Raw genomic sequence first — 19385 nt, 5'->3', positions numbered from 1 at the left:
AGGGTTGGAAAAACAGCCCCTTACCCCTGCCGGACGTGTGGCAAGCCTCTGTAAATGATGTTTATTTTATGCCATTTATGAGCGAATCTTAAGACGTTTCCCTCACCCGAGTAATTTAAGCCTTTACAAAAGCCTGTAGTGAAATACACAAAGAAGTGGAAATGTCACTAGAACATAATTTTCCAGAACGCTATCAAACAACCCACACACCGCTGATATCCAAGAGCCTAAGGTGCTATAATTACTGGGGGAAAAAATACGTAATTAGTGATTCAGGAGACAGAAGCTGATCTAGAGGATTGAAACAAATCTTGGGTGTTTGGGTGGCGCGGAGATGGGGGGGTGCACCTTCTGGAAATCAGTGTTTGGTAGTAAGTAAAACAGACATCTTTCACCGTAAGCCCCAGTGAGCACACTGCTTTCCCAACATCCTGCAAATCACTGAGAAGAATATGAAGTCCTAGGTTTTAAAGGGGTTTCCAAATTTATAATGAGTATCAATCAGTAGGATGCTGATTGACGATTTCGTGATTCAAGGCCCTGTCAAGGTCAATATGGCAGATTTGTTCCAGCAGAGAAATTCTATCTGAATGTTTGCATTCCTATGGGAAGTTTTTGGTGGTAGTTTTCTGTGGTTGTTTTATAGAGAGTAGCCACTGGGTTCTCCCTCCCCACCCCCGCACCCCCCTTGTTGTAATGGACAATCTTATGTTTGGGATGGATGCTCAGTTGAACTTCAAAAATGTACTCCATGACTGCATTATAGTAGGCATGTTGTAGCTAAAAGTATGTTCCTTTTTCATTCAAGTTATGTCTTTGAGAAATAGGTTCCTCCTGTTTACCATTTGCTCCATTACAGTTTCTCCATCCAAAGGCATGAAATGCTATTGGCGATCTACTTGGAGAAAGAACTGGCTGCTTGTTTTCTGTTCAAGCACATATCTAGCACATTGTTGGCCACTTGGGAATATCAGCTGGGATTTATGTATCAGCTGGTTCTTCGAATTTTTAAAATAAACTTGTTTTCTTATATTCTTTTATAAAACAAGCACCATTGTAATTATCAGGCAGCGACTCCTCATCCTTTACCCATACTGTGGTCTTCAAGGCCGGTTTTTGCCTACCTTTGCCCTGTTTCATAGGATTTATTCATTGCCTGTGAAAGGCTAGGAGAGAGAAATGAGAGGAGCATGTCTGGAGGGTGTCCTCAGCAGAGAGATTTACTCCTGGAGAAGAGAATCTCTCTGGGGTTGGCTCCTGAGAAGGACTGATAAAAATAGTTAAAGAATTGTTAGTAATAGTTACCTCTGTTTACTTTCAGCCCCTAGGACTTAACTAAACCAGTTTGATCATATTCCTCTTTCAAGGACTCTTCCCAAGCCTATTTATAACTACAATCCAGGGAGTGAGGTTGCTTTTTACAGAGAAGAAAAGCCTGGTAATTCTTGCTCAAAATGTGAGGAGTACAAGAAATATGTAAACGCTGCCCAGGAAATGCCAGGTGCCTTTATGGAGATGTGTTTACCAGACACATTTTAATCCACTGGATTTGTGATTCTCTCTATTGCTCGCATTTTTTCATCAACGTTGTGAAAGATTTATAAGTAACTTCAAATGATACTATGAGAAATGAGTTGTAGTCAGCCCTGAAAATATTAAGAGACAGCTTTCCATCCCTTAGGGCTAATGGATCACAGATGCTCAATGAATATTTGTTAAATGAAATAACAATTCTAGAATGTCTTTACTTCCCAACCTAAGTACATCACGTCTTCTAGTATTGATTATCTTTAGCCATAACTTTATACCAACCCTTTCATCATATTGAAGCCCAGTTGATATATTCAACTAAGAAGACCAATTTCCTCCACTGAAGCAAAAATAAAAATCCCTCCAAAATAAAACAAAAACAAACAAAAAACACTGTATTAGTACCAATGGACTTGCTTATTCTAGCTCTGTGAACATGTGAATTTTCTAGTTGGATGGGTGATTGTGCATTCAGAAACCCTGAGTTGACATCAGAATGTTCAACTCAGGAATAATCTCGATGTTGCTACATCTGGATGTGCCTATTGTCAGAAATATTTGCATTTCTAAGCAAATCAGATGAACTTCTAGTGCAATCCTACATCTCCTCATACTAAGTGGAAAAGCCAACTAAACCTTTGTCAAATTGCTAAATCTGCAAAGCACATGGTGTTTGATTTTCCTTCTAAATTTTACATTAAGCCCATGTTATGTTTGTCCATTGATGTGGCTGGCGTAGAGACTAATTCAGACTGGAGGTTACTTAGTAACTTGTGTTTATTAAAAGCAGCTCCTTTATATAAGCACCAGTAATTCATATGTTTTAATTTGCTCTAGTTAGCCTTTTAAGGTCCTCTTGGAAATGGTTGATCTTGAGTATTAAGGGTGTTATGACTTCCCTTTTTTTTTTTAATAGTTCTCACTTTCTATTCCCAAGTTTATGCTATGATTCATAATCTAATTTCAGGTCCAAAAGTTAAACAGCTGTCTGGAGTTTGCCTGGATATTAACATTATAGTGCATATTAATAATGCAAATTTTCTGCCTGATATTCTTCCCTTTTTGTCTTCCAATCACACTTGTTTTCTTCTGACTAAAAATCAAATGAAATCCTTAGACATTTAAGAATTTTTTTGTAATGGGCTAGTTCCAAAATAAATAAATAAAATAAAAAATTGCTTATCACTGTTCGGAAGTAATATGAACACTGCTATTCTCTGCATAATGAAACATGGTCATTCTTATTAAGTATTTATTTAAAAAGTAGGTACTTGAGCAATTGAACTAGAGTTAAAGGCATGTTCCTTCCATGCAGAAGGGAAAATTTCAGGCAGTCAGATATCAGGATTCTTTGTTTTATGTGGAGGAGAGATAGTAAACCTATGGCACATATTCCACATCCATGGAAGACATCACCAGTTGATCACAGCATTCTTTCCTGCTGAGCCCGGGTGTAACCTCAGAATCTTGCAAACATTTGACAAATATTTAGTAATACTAGTTATTAAACAGGTGCTATACGTTAGGCACTGTACAAAGCCTTTACACGCGTGGTATCTCAAGGATGATGGAGTGCTTAGGAACATGAATTCTTTTTGCCATTTACTAGTTGTGTGTCTGTGGGTAAGTTACTGACTTCTTGAGCCTCAGTTTCCTCGTCTTTCAACTGGGATATTAGATGGAAATTTCATAAGGTTTGGGGGAGGGTTAAATGAATAAATAGGTATAAATGAAAAGTGATTAGAAGTGTGTGGCAAAAAGTTAAGTGCTGTATGTGTTTATTTCTGTTATTGTTATTGATTCATAAACAACTTTATACAACAGGTACTATTTTACATATTAAAAAATTGAGGTACAGAGACCTAGGTAAATGAGTCAGGGTCATAGGCTGGTAAGTGATAAAGCTGTGAGTCAAACCCAGACAATCTGACTCTAATGCCTGCTTTCCGAATTGTCTCCTATACTACACGCCAGGTGCTGGGGATGCTAATTAGAGCAAAGAAAGTGGGGGCCTGTCCTCAGGGAGATTCAGGGTTGCAATCATCTACATTGTAGAATATGCCATCTCCATGCCTAGGTTGTTGTACAAAAGGTTTGCTATTTTTTCTTGATGTTTTGGTATTTTGTAAATAGCATTTTTTCATTAAATTCTTTAATACGAAGTGTTCCAATTTCTGTTTTCACATAAGTTTTAAAATACGTTATTTTTTGTTTTTGCCGAGCAGTTGATATATCTACGCACTACTCATTCATTTGTAACATCTTTCCTTCTACCCAGTGATTCTTTGCTGGAGGCAGGGAGGATATGTCTCCCTAGTATATAATATGTATCTCATGTGTTCCGTAAATAATGTGTAATATGATGTAATTATATATATTATATACATTTTATATAATGTAGATATTACATGTATTATGTTTGGTGTGCATTATATACATGTATATGCTTATATGTATACATTGTATAATGTATGCATTACATATAATACAATATATAGTATATAGTACATGATATTAGGGAGACATTTACATTATATATAAAGAACCACTGGGTATAAGGAGAGATGTTACAGATCATTATGTGTGCATTAAATTATTGAGCATATATCAGTATTCTGAAAAACCTCTATGCCATCCATTTCTCTTCACACTCCCAGAGTCTCATATATCTTCCAACCATGACTGATAGTGGAGTTATGATGACATTTTATAATTATTTTTATTCAGAATATTTTATAGAGTAAATTTTAGCTGTTCTTTGAATTGTTGAAGTAATTATGTCTAATTATAAGAAGCCAGATTTTAATTATAGGTGGGAAGACTGCTGTAGAAATAAAGAATAAGAAATTCTTAATTCCCCCAGAGCTTCTTTAGAATGGAATATGCCATCACTGATTTCAGTATTTTAACATTACATTAGTCCTTATATAATTTCTTGTTCTCTTAAATAACTTTCAGAAATCTGTAACCAGTATTGTTTTTTTCTAAGGAGGCAAAAGATTTTCTTGGTCTTGTGTAAATTTATGGGTAAAACATGACTATTTTGGTTGAGGAAAAATTTTTTAAATCTCATCTTTAAAACTATAGTCTGCATCCTTTGACTTACCCTTGTGTGTAAATTACGTGTCATTATTTAACTAAAGTTCAGTCCCTTTTAAAGGAACTGTTTTTAAATTTTGTGAGTTTAAACTCGATTAAGGATGACGGAATTTGAGTTCTAGTGAATTTGTTTTCTGAACTTTTGCTATAGTACGTTTCAGTGACATTGTAGTAACTGACCCACAGATTCTGTAAAGGCGTATAGGAGAGAACTGTCTAGGGACCCATCAAGTATTATTCATCTTGATTGATTTGATGACTGGGTGAATTTGGAAACAGAAAGCCAGTGATGACTCACTTTTAACCCTCCCTGGCACCAGGTGAGGGCTGCCTTTCCTGTGCTCAGTGGAAAACTCCAATGTGGGTCCATATTGAGAATGCTGCATTTCAACCTTGAGTGGCAGGGACAATATCAACTGTGTACCTTTTAATTAAAGGCGGAAGGAAAACTGCAATCAGTAATGATGATGATGGTTAAATTCAGCTCAGTTAAGAAAACTGTGATTGTATTTATCCCACGGCTAGAGCCATATCTTTTAACACTGGAAATATGCTTTTCAACCTCCGAGAAGAAATAGAGGGACGGCTTTATGTACATGGGCTCATGCTTCCATATTCTGGTGGATTGACTCCAGTTCTTTTTCCAATCTGTTTTGTCCTGGAAAGGTTGGTTTATAAACTGTTCCACAAGGTAAGTTTTCTTTAACAGGAGGAACAAATGGACATAGTGGATGGAATGAGATTAGAAAAGAGAGGCCTGGAATACATCCTTCATATGTTCGTGGTTTTGTTCAGTGGGACATAGAAACGGCTTACGGAATCCACACAGTACTTTAAGAAAAATAAACAAAAAGATGAAAATCAGTTGGAATTATTAGTGAGTATGGAACTTTGGTTTTGCAATTAATGAAAAACTCAAGAAATTAAAATGCAGATTTCGAAATGTAAATGACCACATGCTTACAACATAAAGGTTGTTTTTCTTTGGCAAGTGTAATATTGAAAAACTTAGAAAGGTAACTAAGGTAGTGCTTCTCAAACTAGTCTCAAAAAAACCAAAGCGTCTTCCATCCATCCTACCCCCATAGATTATTATTCAGTAAGGTTGGATGGGTCCTGGGAGCCTTCATTTTAACAATCTTCCCGAGGGATTTTGATGCAGGTGGTCAGTTAAACCACACTGAGAAAAACCTACTGAAGTGCAAAAATCTAATTTTGTATTCAGATTTGTGATCTTACTTTTAAGTTTTATGTATTTATCCTCTTGATTTCCATAGATATTTTCATGTAATGACATATACATCAAGGCTGCCTTGGACTTTTCGTAATGGCACTCTACGCTTGTTTCATTATCTTATTAATGTCGGTTTTTTTGATGGACAGAATCAGGAAACCACAGGGTTGGCGGAAATGTTTTAGAGAGGATGTTACAATCATTCTGAATGGCAGATGTTAGGATAGGGCAGAGAGGGTTTGACCAAAAAGGGAAGTGGGATAGACATATATTGGGGAGCAGTGGAAAACAAAGTCTAATAATGCATGAGAAGAGAAAAGAGGGTCAGCTCTCTGCCCGTAAAGGGCAGGTGAGGGTGTTTACCTCTTCTGGTAGTCACTAGGTTACCAGCGTGCATTTTGAGCAGAGGACTAACCTGTTGCAAGCAAGCATTATGTTGGAGTTGGGGACACACAGTACTTGGTCCAGATCAGAGAATTAAAGAACAAGTGGGCAAAGTCAACTTGTCTGTCACCCTAAAGGCAGGAGGGAGCAAGGATGAGCATCTGGGGCCTTGAATTTGGTAGGACTGACATTGAAGGATTTATTCAACAGGGTTCTCCAGCTCTGGATTCCAGAAGGTCTGTAGACAGTAAATTTGTCTTTCCGGACAACTGTCTTTCCGGACAAATTTTAGTTGTCTAGACACTAAGACCACTCAGCTCATCCATCAGGCCACACCAGCCCCTCTGGATTTAAAAAGCCCTTGAATAACTACCACTACCTTAGTAGTATGAAGTGGCAAGGAGGGCACAGTTATTCTCACTTTAGACTGGAGAGACAGACTCAGAGAGTAATTTAGCAAAATTCACACATCTGGAAGCACAGATGTGGTAGGGCTAGGATTCAAATCTGAAGCCAGCTACTCAAAACTTATAGGCTTTAAAAAAAGGTATGATTTGTCTGATTATGAAGTGAGACATACTTGTAACAAATTGTACAGAAATGAATGAATGTGAAATTCTTCCTGGTCCCATCCTTGAGAGAACAGTTGAGAAAAATTCAGTGAATGTTAATACTTTTTTCTTGCAAATACCAAGATACATTAAATATATATGTGTTAGTATTACAAAGATGGAATCATACTTCATATGTTATTCTACAACTTGCTTTTTTTCGCTTAATGCTGTAACTTGAACACATTCCTGGTTTGGTGCATATGGATGTCTTTTCTAATGCCTTCCTCCACTATAGATTTCTTTATTTTAAATAACCCCCATTTGATGGCTATTTATTTTTATTTCCAAAATTTTAAAACCATGCATGCTACAGTGGGAGTGTGTGTGTGTGTGTGTGTGTTTGTTGTATTTGGGCAGGACAATCTATGGGCAAATCATCTTAGAATTGGAATTGCTTGGTCAACAGGAATGCATTATTTTTAAAAAATGGAAATATTCAGTATGATTAATCATGTAAATTTTATCAAATAAATGAAAAAAAAGTTTGTTCAAATTCATAGTTTCTTAAGTACTAGGTGAAATTAAGCATTTTTTCACATTACTCAGCCATTTATATTTCTCTTATGACTTGTTCATTCCATTTGTCCATTTTCATTTAACTCTTTACCTTTTTCTAACTGTTCTGCAAATGTTCCCTATGGTTTAGAGATAATACATGTTATAACTGTCACAAATGTTGCAAACATTTTTTTCCTTTTGTTGTCCTTTCTCTTGTTGAAGGGATTTTAAGGTACTAATTGAACATTAAAAAATACTTTTATTTAAAATAATTTCAGACTTCCCAAGATTGCAAAAAGGGTATGCGGAGTTTCTGTATGTCCCTTACCCATCTTCCCCAAATAGTAACACCTTACATAGTAACAGTAGTTATCAAAATCAGGAAATTCACATCATTACAGTACTATTGTCTAATCTACAGATCTTATTCACATTTCATCAGTATCCTTCTTTTGGTCCAGGATCACACACTGCATTTAGTTGTCATGTCTCCTTAGTCTCTTTTAATCTGAAACAGTACCTCAGCCTTTCTCTGTCTTTCATCGTTTTGACACTTTTTAAGAGCACTGGCCAATTGTTTAGTAGAAAAATCTCTCAATATGGGTGTGTCTGATGTTTCCTCAGGAGGAGTAATTAAGAGTGTAACCTAGTCTGGAGGTGGTCAAAAATATCTTGCCTGAGGAAGAGATGCTGAAAGGAGCACTGGGAAGATGCAGAGGAAGTAGAAGTGTGAAATGAGGGTGGGGGTCATTTGCATACAGCTTGCATAGTGCATCTCAGAACTGAAAGATGCCAGTGTGTGCAGAATGCAAAAGCAGGCTGGTGAGTTGGCATCTGGGTCAGACCCACTTTTGCAGGACCTATCAAGGACATGTGATATTAACAGTGATTGAAAGTTATTATGGGGCGGGCCCGTTAGCTCAGTTAGTTAGAGCACAGTGCTCTTAAGAACAAAGTTGCTGGTTCGATCCCCTCATGGGCCACTGTGAGCTGCGCCCTCCACAACTAGATGGAAACAACTACTTGACTTGGAGCTGATGGGTCCTGGAAAAACACACTTAAAATAAATAAAAGTTTTTTTAAAAAAGAAAGTTATTAAAGATTTTTAAGCGAAGGAAAAACATTGTCTGATGACATACCTGTTATATGTAGAAATAATCAAAGGGGAGCATGATGAAAAGTAGATCAGTTCGAAGGCTATTCCAGCAATGCAGACAGAAAAAGGTGGTATTGAATAGGGTGCTGTGAGAAAAGATGGTGAGCAAATACAGATCTGAGAGAGGTTTTGGAGTGTGAATCTGCACATGTAAGTGGTAGATTGGATGTGGACTTAAGGCAAGGAGCGATGGAGGGTGGGTATTTCTAGGTTTTGCCAGGTGTTGCGTAACCGATTGGATGTTGGTACCATTCATTGACAGGAAGGAGTTTTCTGTGTCAAAGTCAGAAGTGTCTTTATCGCCAATTCCCTTAGATGACAACATTTACAATATTTTTGCCTACTTATGCTCTTAAATCTCACTATGTCCACTTAACTTCCAAGTCCTGTGTTGTTTCTTTCATCAAAATCTCCCCCAATAACTATTTATCTTTCTCCATTGTTTTTACCTCTCTCAATCCAGACCTGGGGTACCTCATCCCAGTTGCCTAATTGCCTCCTCTCTGGGCTGCCAATTCCTCTTCTCTCTGTAACTTTATCCATTGCTGCCAGACTAATTTTTTTTCAATTTTATTGAGGTACAATTGACAGAGACTATTTAAGTTTAATAAATATATATTAAGTGTCTAGTTTGGGAGCATCACCTTGTTGGGCAGAGTTGAGAGTTAAATAAGAAGCGTCATTGAGGACACTCAGGGTCATTTTGCCTGGTGATAAAAAAACAAAACAAAACAAAACTGCATTCCTGTGTTACTCCTTACATACACATAAATTCCACACAGATCAAAGATATTTATCCAAAAATATCTAACCATAACATTACTGGAAGAAAAGATTGATGGACATACTTAAAAAAATTTTTAGCATCAGTGAGATTGAAGACCTTTTGAAGACTGATGGAAAACCCAGATATCATAAAAAAAAGAAAGATCCTTTTGACAAACTAAAATTTAAAAATTTCATACAAAAATTAAGCAACCATCAAACAAAAACTTCAACTAATAAATGTAGAAGAAAGGATGGGACTAGAAAAGTCACCATTTTAAAAAACCACAGCAATAATTATTTCAGGTAAGAATCATCTTTGGATGCTGCTAAAATGAGTGGGCAAAAGTATATTTGCGTATGCTCAAAATCACTCCCTACAATATATGTTGTAATTGCAAAGAACAAAATAGTAGCTTTACAGGGGAGCAACCAGGCAGACATAACTTAAACAAATGATCAAGGTTAACATCACTGATAATGGGGCCAACCAGTGTCTCCTGATGCACTAAGAAGGACACGCCCTCTCCTCTGGGGTATTTTTGCCAAAAAAGGCATAATTCTGGCTGTTTCCTATAGTTCGTTCGTTCGTGTTTATAGCAGTTACTGCAGTTTTAATGATATAATTGTGCACGTAATTGTTTAATATCTTTACACCTCTCTGCCCCTAGCAGAAGGTAAGTTTCGTAAAATCAGATACTGTGTTTCTTTGCTCACTGTTGAATCACTAGCTCCTAGCACAAAGTAGGAGCTTAATAAATAATTTTGGATAAATGAATGAATGAATGAATTTAATTGGCACTAGCAGTATTTGTGGGAAAGATGTATTTAGCCTTGGAACATCATGAGTGACCAATCACAGTTGGATGTCCTAGTGGAAATGGATGGAGGAGGACACAATGCTAAAGCTCACGTTAAGCTTTAGTTGAAACCATGAAAAAAAAAATATCTTATGGAATAAAAGTATGTTAAGAGTAAAGACAGAAAATGAATAGTTGAGGTGCAGGGTGAGGGAAGTGGGTGGGAAAAGCGAACATCTCTACTTCACTGAGGCCAAGGCAGCCATTTGTTCTAAAATAGGGAATGTTCAAGTGATCAAGGCCAGGTATTTGGGGGTTGTTTGTAACTGTCTGAGAGAAGTGTTATCTGATACAGTCAGTCTCAAGTTTTAATGTGCATAAAGAGTTCCTGGGCTGCTTGATAAAATTAGAGATCTGTGGGGTACCCTTCCCAGAAATTTTGACTTGGTGGAGCCTAGAAATCTGTTTCTTGTAATGGCCAATCCCTCCTCCACCAAATAATTATGATGCAGGTTGCCTAGGAACTACTCTCAGGAAACTTGACATCCAAGTAGAGGGATGTCAGCTATGGGGAAGGAATACAGAGAGGGAGTGAGTGGTGAGCAAAGAGGAACAGCAGATGGCCTCACTACCAGCCTTGGCAGCCTAAGGGGTTCTCTACGCATTTTAACATGGATGCTGGGGAAAGTTATGGAGGGACACAGACTGTTTTGCTTTTGTCACTGCATTGAGGAGGTTATCTACGGCAAAACCAAAAATGTGAATGCAGCTGTCTGTCTACTGGAGCTTGATGAACAGTCAGGATTCCTGTGGTGGGGGAACATTGGAGGAGCGGTAAGTAAATAAGTATTCTAGGATAGCTTTTGCTTTTCAGTAGTAGTGCTGGACTAAATTCATCTTGTGGAAGCGCTGTCCTTAGAAAATTTATGAAAATTAAATAAAATTGATTAATAATGCCCAAGAACTGATTTCATCTCTGAGCTTCAGGCAGCTGGCAGGCAAGAAAATGATATTATTTTGAAAATTTATGTCTGACTCACTATGCTTCATTGAATTAGATAACTTCTGGATAGTATTTTCTTAAAAGCAAATTGCAATAAAAAGGGAAGTATGTACATTAGAGTTTAGTAGCTAATAGGTGACTTATCTTTAGAATGCATAATTTCCAGGAAATTTCAGTATTTCAACAGCAGGATAACAAAATTAACGTGCTCCTATGGGTGTATGAGGACAAAATAATTGTGTACAAATATGAATTTCTCCTTCACACCTCAAATTCATTTTCCAAATGTTTTTATGATGCGTATTAATTAAATCATCTCATTAAAACAGAGAACAGAATTCTAAATTAGTGCATTTATGAGCATAGGAAATGCCTTTTGAATACCACAACTTAGAATTTATATTCAAAACCACCAAATATTTTGAACTGAACTGTGTCATAGAATAATTATGCATTTGAATTTCTTAACTACATATTCCAGGTGGTCAGTCCACAGACATGGAGTCATTCTGCTTTAGAAGCAAGTGAAGAAAATGAATGCCCTTTTATTTCTTTGTCAGGGAGAAGGTTATGAATCAGAGATTTGTAATACTGAACTGAAATTTCATTTCTGCAGTAAATCCTATCCTTCTTGTTCATGGCCCATGGATTTGACCTTCCCCTGATTTGACCTTTAACTACTAAATGCTAGTTGCCAGTATTGCTGTGTGACTAAGAGTATGAACTCTAGAAACCTATGCACCTTGTTTTGAGTCCTGCTCCACCATTTGCTCAAGTTACTCATTTGAGGCTCTAGTTTCCTCATCTGCAAAAATGGAGATAACTGTCATTTGTTGAGTGCTTAAGACACCAAGCGTTGTGCTGCATGTTTTATAGGCATCATCTCACTTCACCTTCTCAACAGCTCTTTCCTTCGTTACCGTCACCCACCTCACTCTGCAGTTTGGGAAGCTGTGATTTTGCAGTTAGTGGTTGGGGGCAGGATTTCAACCCAGGTGGTCTGACCCCAAAGGTTCCATGTCTCATCTCTTGGCTCCACTACCTCCTCTGTGGTAAGGCTGTAGTGAGGGCTGAGATCATGTATGTTAATGCAGTATTTCAGTTAACCAGGGAGGGACACCTTTCTGTTAGTATTAGGTTGGTACAAAAGTCATTGCAGTTTAAAAGGTCAAAAACAGCTGCAAAAACCGCAATTACTTTTGCACCAACCTAATATTATGCTAGCTCTTTTGCTTCACTAAAAGTGATGTGTTGTCCTACAGTAATACCTCACCTGCCCAGAACTCAGCTTGCTCTTAGTGGAGAAAAACAGGTAAGACAAAATGCTTTTTGAGCAGGCAAGTTAGAAATCATGTAGCTCATTCATTGCAATCTGCATATAGTTTACTCACAGGAGATCTCTTCAGATCCATGTCCAGTCAACACGTTAACTTTACATATAAATTTAAAGTATTTTATCAGTGATCTAAGATTGACTGAATGGGGATGAGGTGAGATTGAAATTAGAGAAGTTTAGTAAAGAAGTTGCTTTTTAATTGATTTTCTAAATGACAGCAATTGGAAATGGAAAGAAGGCTTGATGTTAGCAGGTACATTAAAATAAGATTGTGCATCACCAAGAATGAGTTAAATAATATTTATATTTTAATCAAAGAAGAATGTAATATTATCTTAGAAGTAAATTTCTTTTGAAAATTGTTAAATCTCACAAAATTCTATTATTATTATTATTATTATTATTATTATTAATTATTATTATTTTAGCTATTCAGAATCACCACATTTGAATTCACATAGCTAAAGATTTTCTTATATTGCCAGAGGAACCCAATATCAATTAGGAAGCATACTACATAATCTCAAGAGTGCCTTAAACAATGGCATTTATATCTCACACACCAACAGTTCAGAGGAGAATGGTTGCAGGATAAGTTCAGCTGCTCAGCACTGTCAGCAAGGAGCTAGACCCATTGCACCATGCTTTGCACACCAACTGCTTCTTAGGCTTGACCCATCTGTGTTGCAAGATGGCTGTTGCATTTAGCGTCTTACATGAAGACACATGTCCAACCGATGAAAAAGGCCCATATTCTTCAGAATATCTGTTTGCATTAGAAATGAAAATCTCACAGAATCCTCCCAGCAGATTTCTCCCTTCAGGTCCCATTGTCCAGGATTTGGTTACTTGCCAACTCACCAAGTCCTGAGCTCAAGGGAGTCTGGAAAAGTAAATATCCCTGAGATTGGCAAGAAGTGGTGATGCGGAAAGTGGGTAGTTGTCAGATAGACAACTGACAGTGTCTATCAAAAACTAATTGCAATGAAGCAAGTAGTTAAACATTAACTGTCTCCGATAGCTATAATAGAAATCAATATTTTATTTTAGGACAGAGGTAATTAACCTCATTTCTCTATAACCCTTTGATGTGAAAAGGGACTGATTTTCTTTGAGTTTCCTTCTGCCTGCCAGGAACTATAGTAGAACTTTTATATATTACCTTTACATATTAATATACATTATATAATTTATATAACCTTTATATATTAATATAATTTATATAATTTATACATTATAATTTATATATAATTATAATTTGTATATTACCTTTATATATTAACATATAAAGATGCTTCAGTTGAGTTCTTCTGGAAAGGTGTTATTTTCTCCCATTTAATGAAGATACAGTACACAAAAATGTTAAATGAAATGCTGTAGCATTCCCAACTCATAAGTGGTGGATTCTCCTACAGGCTGGATTCTCCTACAGGTAGATATGGCCCCAGAGCCTGAGCTGTGGTGCTGAGGATGCTCAACTACTCATCCTTGTGTTAGGATGAAAATTGTATTGCACTATAATAAATAATTATTTTATGACTTAAAGTGCGACTTGATTGCCGTTAGGGTAGCCTAGACTTACCTCAAAGTAACTTAAAACATACATTGGGAGGGCTGATTTATCAAATAATCTTTCCTGTAGCCGCTGCATCCTTGCTGATTGATCTAATCTAAACCAGTGTCATGGTGTGTTTAACCTGGAATATTCCTTTAAGGGTAAGAGATAAGCACCTGACACCTACTAGGTACTCACATATAGTACTTACGAGTATACACAAAATGCAATAAAAGCTATTTTTAATATTCTGATCATGTTTCATATTTTGCATAGTAATATTTTAGTACATATCTTCTGGGTTACAGCATATTTCAGTTATTTGCAATTATTACGGATGAGTGTAAATAATCAAAGTAATCAGTTTTAATGTCTGAATTTTTATTTATTTTATTTTTTTATCTTCAGACTTTATTTCATTGCTCAGATTTTTCTTATGTAGTATTTTTATTTCTCCACTTTCTTTTAAAATTATTTTTATTTTTCACTTATAGTTAACATTCAATATTATTTTAAATTAGTTTAAGGTGTACTTATCTGAATTCTTAAATCTTTAAAAATGAACAGCAAGGGTAGCCTAGGTGGTTATTTTATTTTCCCTAAACCGGGTCCCAACCTGTAAGGAGTGTCACTCAGGAGACTCAGGAGATCCTTTCTGCCTCTGTCATTTAAGGCTGGGGGGATGACCCTTTACCTCCCTTTATCTAAATTAGGTTAAGTCACTGCAGCCGACAGTCAGGTTATGATAATTTCCTTTATTTATCTCCAGCTAAGTACATTGTGCCATGTTTTCCCTTGAAAATGTGAACTTTGACCCAGTGGGAGAAAGAAAGGCTGCTGGTTGGCCAACCAGAAATGAGACTCCAGGTGGTGGTGTGCAGTGTTTGGCCTCTCTTATTTGTTTACTATTTCAGTACAGCATTCAGGTTGAAAGGAGTGCCAGAGAGACACCTTTGGGTGATGGCTCACTGGCTCCTCTCTGTGTACTTCCTCTCTGAGAAGGTTGTTCAGTCTGGAAATGTCCTCTCTGTATTCAGGGACATACAGCTTTGTGTATGAAAGTGGGTCAGGATTCTGAGCTTAGCCACCAAAAAAGTATTTAAAAAAAAAAAAAAAAGAAGAAGAAAAGGAAAGTTAAGGGAATTAAGCCTAAAATGGTGACAAAATAAACACTATGCTAGGTCAGATAGTTTTCTCTCTGTTCACTCTTGGTATTATTTGCTGCTGGTTTTGAAAGGCAGAATTGTAGAGCTGCTTCCACATTTCCTTGGACGATGTTGAGACATGAGACATCAAATTGGGATCCCCAAATCAAAAGGATTCTGCTCTTGACTTTAAAATTGTGAGGGCGTAGGGAGAGTCAGCCTTTATAAACTCTGAGCTGTGAAATGTCAGTTTGGAAAGGGTTCCTGCCGCTCCCAAAATACTCAGGGAAGACACTCCATTTTTGCCACATGCGCTCTGGGCACTGTTGGGAACAGCTCAGTTGGTTCCAGGAGCTGCTTATTAGGTTAGCTGAACCCGTGGGACAGGGGTTGTGCTCTGTGTGCTCATTGTCAACATGTGTTTTATTATTAGTAGTAATAGTAGTAGTAGTAACAGTAGTAGTAGTAACTGTAGTAATAGTAGTTTCAGGTGTACAAAACAATGTAATAGTTAGACATTTACACCCCTCACAAAGTGATAACCCGCCTCTCCCAATCTACTACCCCTCTGACATCGTATATAGCTGTTACAGTTCCACTGACTCTATTCCCTATGCTGTACTCCACATCCTATGACTATATATATATATGTTAAATTATAGTTGACATTCATTATTATTCAGCTTCAGCTTCAGGTGTACAGTGCAGTGATCAGGCATCTACACCGTCCCTGAAGTGGTCTCCCTAATAAGACATGTGCCCATCTAACAATCTGTAAAATCTTTACAACATTATTGATTATATTCCCCAAACTGTTTTTCATATCCCCGCGGCAAAAATCTCACTTATATGTGGAATGTAAAGAATAGAATAAATGAACAAACTAATCAGAAACAATCTCAGAGCTATAGAGGAAACACTGAGGGTTGCTAGATGGGAGGGGTGTGGGGATGAGGGAGAAGGTGAGGGGACTAGAAAGCACCATTGTCAACATGTGGTTTTGCTACCTCTTCGGTGCCTGTTGTGAGAGGATTAACAGGAAGAAGACACTACCTCACTCCTCTTGAAAAGGTCATTCAAGAGGAAAATGGTTGTGACTTTGGAAGCAACCATTTCTTCACCGTAGTGAGGAAAAGAGGCTAGAGGTAAAGGCGAGAGGACAGAAGCTCTAAAGCAAAAAGAGCTCCCAAAGGTATATGACAGGTTAAATGTGTCACCAGGTTGTAGTTCAGATGTTATCACATCACAGGAATGCAGGCTCTCCTGGAGAGTAGGGAGCAGGTTGAGATTAAATCAGTCATTCCTAATGAATGTTTTCAATCAGTTGTAAGCCGCTCTCAAGTGATGAAGTGGGGCCGTGATGAGCCCAGTGGTGAATGAGGAAAGTGAGCCTTGGGGGGGTCTAGTGGATGACTAGCAATGGCTCATGGACCCACACCTCACACCCAGGTTGACTCCGAAGGCTGCCTTTGCACTGTGTGCCCCAGAGCACATTGAGCCTCCACTTTGAAAAGAAAATTTATATTTTATTTGTGCCCGATGTTGAATATTTTCCACCTGCCTTTGGCATTCTCTGGGTATCGTGTTTCAGTATATTTCTGAACTTCCAAATTGCAATGTGTATCTTATCTTTAGCACTTGAAGTCATCTTCTACCTGTCTTCCCGCCATAGCTGCTGCAGTGTGAGCAACTAGAGAAGTGGGCCCTGCCAGCATCATGCCAGCTCTCCTGTGCTGTTCAAGTTACACGGATTACTTCCTTCCTTGAAGTACCATTTGCTTATTTTAATCATGGCACTTAATTCGTTTTCCTTTCCTCCTGTTGGAAATGGAGAACCTACACGAAAATGGATTCAATTTCCTCAGCAGAGACTAAACATTCAACCCTCTTGATCCACTGCTGTCACCACCTCCCTGTACCACCCAAGACACCATTTCCTCTCCCCACTGATATCCTGCCTCCTCCCTTCCCCCTCAACAGCACACCCAAAGGTCTCTTTTTAAATTATACCATTTACATCACGCCTTTGCTCAACACCCTAAATGGCTCCCCATTTCACTCCATGTAGAAGCCAGAGTCTCCGTGGTGGTCTGGAAGGCTTCCTCACCTTCCCTGCCTCTCTGATTTCTTTTGTCACCATTCTCCTCTCTGCTCATCGTGCTCCAGCCACACCACCCTTCTTGCTTTTGCTCAGACACACAGATGTGTTTCCACTTTAGAGCCTCTGCACTAACTCTTCCCTTATCCCTCACTTCCTTCAAGTCCTTGCTTCATTTTTGGTTTCAAAATGAGACCTATCTTGAAAACACCCATTTAATACTGTAATCAGCTGCCCAGCCTCCACTGCACAGCTGGTTCCCTTGCTTTGCTCTTTTTCTTTTTTTTTTAAGAGGACGTACTACCTTCTAACTTACTATGCAGTTTATTTATTTAAAAGGTTTATTGTTAATCTATCTCTCCTGACTAGAATGTAAACTCTAAAAGGGTAGGAATCTTTGCCAATTTTATTCATGTTCCACATACCTCGGTGTTCAGTTGATGTTTGTTGAATGAATTTATGATTGAATTAATGAATAGACCTGTTCTAAGAGAATTAAATGAGCCACCTATAAGTTCTTGAAGGCTGGTGCATTTGGGGACATATTTTAGCACAGATCTAGAGCCAAATATTTACTAAGCTTCTGTTATATGCCTGGGAATGGGATGGGGAGTATACTCTAGACTTTAAGGGAATTACTTCATTCATTCATTCAATAAATATATGTTGAGCCCTTCTTAAGTACCGTGTTTCCCCGAAAATAAGACCTAACCAGAAAATAAGCCCTAGCATGATTTTTCAGGTGGACGTCCCCTGAACAGAAGCCCTAATGCGTCTTTTGGAGCAAAACTTCATATAAGATCTGGTCTTATTTTCGAGGAAACATGGTAGCAGGCATTGTTCTAAACTCAGGATAGAAGATAAATAATAACAAATGTACTGGGCCCAGTGGTGCTAGGTCCTCTGATTTTTTTTTTTTTTTAAGAAGCTGAAATCTGAATTTTTGTATGACTCTCCCAATTTGTAAATGTTGATAACTAACTTAATTTTTTAAAAATCTATCATAACAGCCAAATTAAACATTTATGACAACCAAATGTTGCCTTTTGAGATGTATCTTCTATGTTTGAGGGATTATGTGGTACAGATTCCAAAGAAGTCTGAAATTTCTGGATGGATAACTGGCATGTCACAGTCGGGGCTGGATTTAGGTGAGCTGTGGGAAGAAAGGAGGATATTTGTGCTCCTCCCTGTACCTAGGCCAAAGGTTTGGAGGCAGCACAGGCAGCGTGTGAGGCAGGTGGTGTGATGGAGGATGTGTATTTCCTTATCGGTACTGGCAATACTCTGCCCAGGCTACACTGAATCATCCTTTCTAGGTTGAACTTACTGCATTTGTCAGGATGCGGGTCCAGCTGCCTAAACAAAGACAAGGTATTAGACAAGATAGCATTTGTCTCTGTCATAGGGATCTGAGTGTAAGCAAACTAGACTGCTAGTCTTCTCTTCTTGCTCTGCCATGGTTCCTCTTTGTGACTGACGATGGCTCACATGTGTGGCACCATTGCAGCCGGTACGAAGGGCAGAGGGGTAGTTAGAGAAGGCTGTGTCCTGTTCTTTAAAGGGTAGGATCCACAGTACTTCTATTCACACCCCATTGGCCAGAGCTTGGTGACATGGCCACACCTAACTCGAAGAAAGGCTGGAAAATGTAGGCTTTCACCTGGGTGGCTTTGTATCAGCTAAAACTTATATTTTTATATTAGAAAAAGAGAATGGGTATTGCAGAATATACAGCAGTCTGCTGTGTTTGCTTTTGTGAGTCTCAGGTTGTATCAGGTAAGGTACCTCTTACTGTCCCCTCAGTTTTCTAATTATTTTGTCAGATCCTAGTCGCGCAAATGGAAGGTGATACTTGACATTTATTTCTTCCTATTTCAGATTCTTCTGGACCACTGTGTTTCTGGTTAGAATGAAATAACATGGTAAGTTTTTGTTTTGTTTTGTATGTTTATTTGTATAGTTTATCAGGAGCAGAGGTTCTCAAATGTTTTGGTCTTAGGACCTCTTTGCACTCTTAAAAATTACTAAGGACAATAAAAAGCTTTGTTTATGTGGACTATATCTATTTATATTTACCATATTAGAAAATAAAACAGGCATTCACAAGAATATTCAAGTAAGAGTCCGTGAACTTGGACCCTTGGAAATCTCCACTATACAATTAT

The 19385-nt window shown here is 37.8% G+C and overlaps 1 protein-coding gene across 3 annotated transcripts in view; it reads left to right on the top strand.

Moving 5' to 3' along the window:
- Positions 1-19385, top strand: part of STAMBPL1 (STAM binding protein like 1) — a 51765-nt gene that overhangs the window by 805 nt on the left and 31575 nt on the right. For all 3 annotated transcript variants that reach the window (XM_033129843.1, XM_033129842.1, XM_033129845.1), the window contains exon 2: positions 19099-19142. The gene's annotated coding sequence lies outside the window, so the exon portion shown is untranslated. The remainder of the gene's footprint in view (positions 1-19098; positions 19143-19385) is intronic.

Source organism: Rhinolophus ferrumequinum, chromosome 16 (assembly GCF_004115265.2).
Source record: "Rhinolophus ferrumequinum isolate MPI-CBG mRhiFer1 chromosome 16, mRhiFer1_v1.p, whole genome shotgun sequence".
In the NCBI taxonomy this organism is placed as follows: Eukaryota; Metazoa; Chordata; class Mammalia; order Chiroptera; family Rhinolophidae; genus Rhinolophus; species Rhinolophus ferrumequinum.
This window is presented reverse-complemented; position numbering and strand designations above follow the sequence as displayed.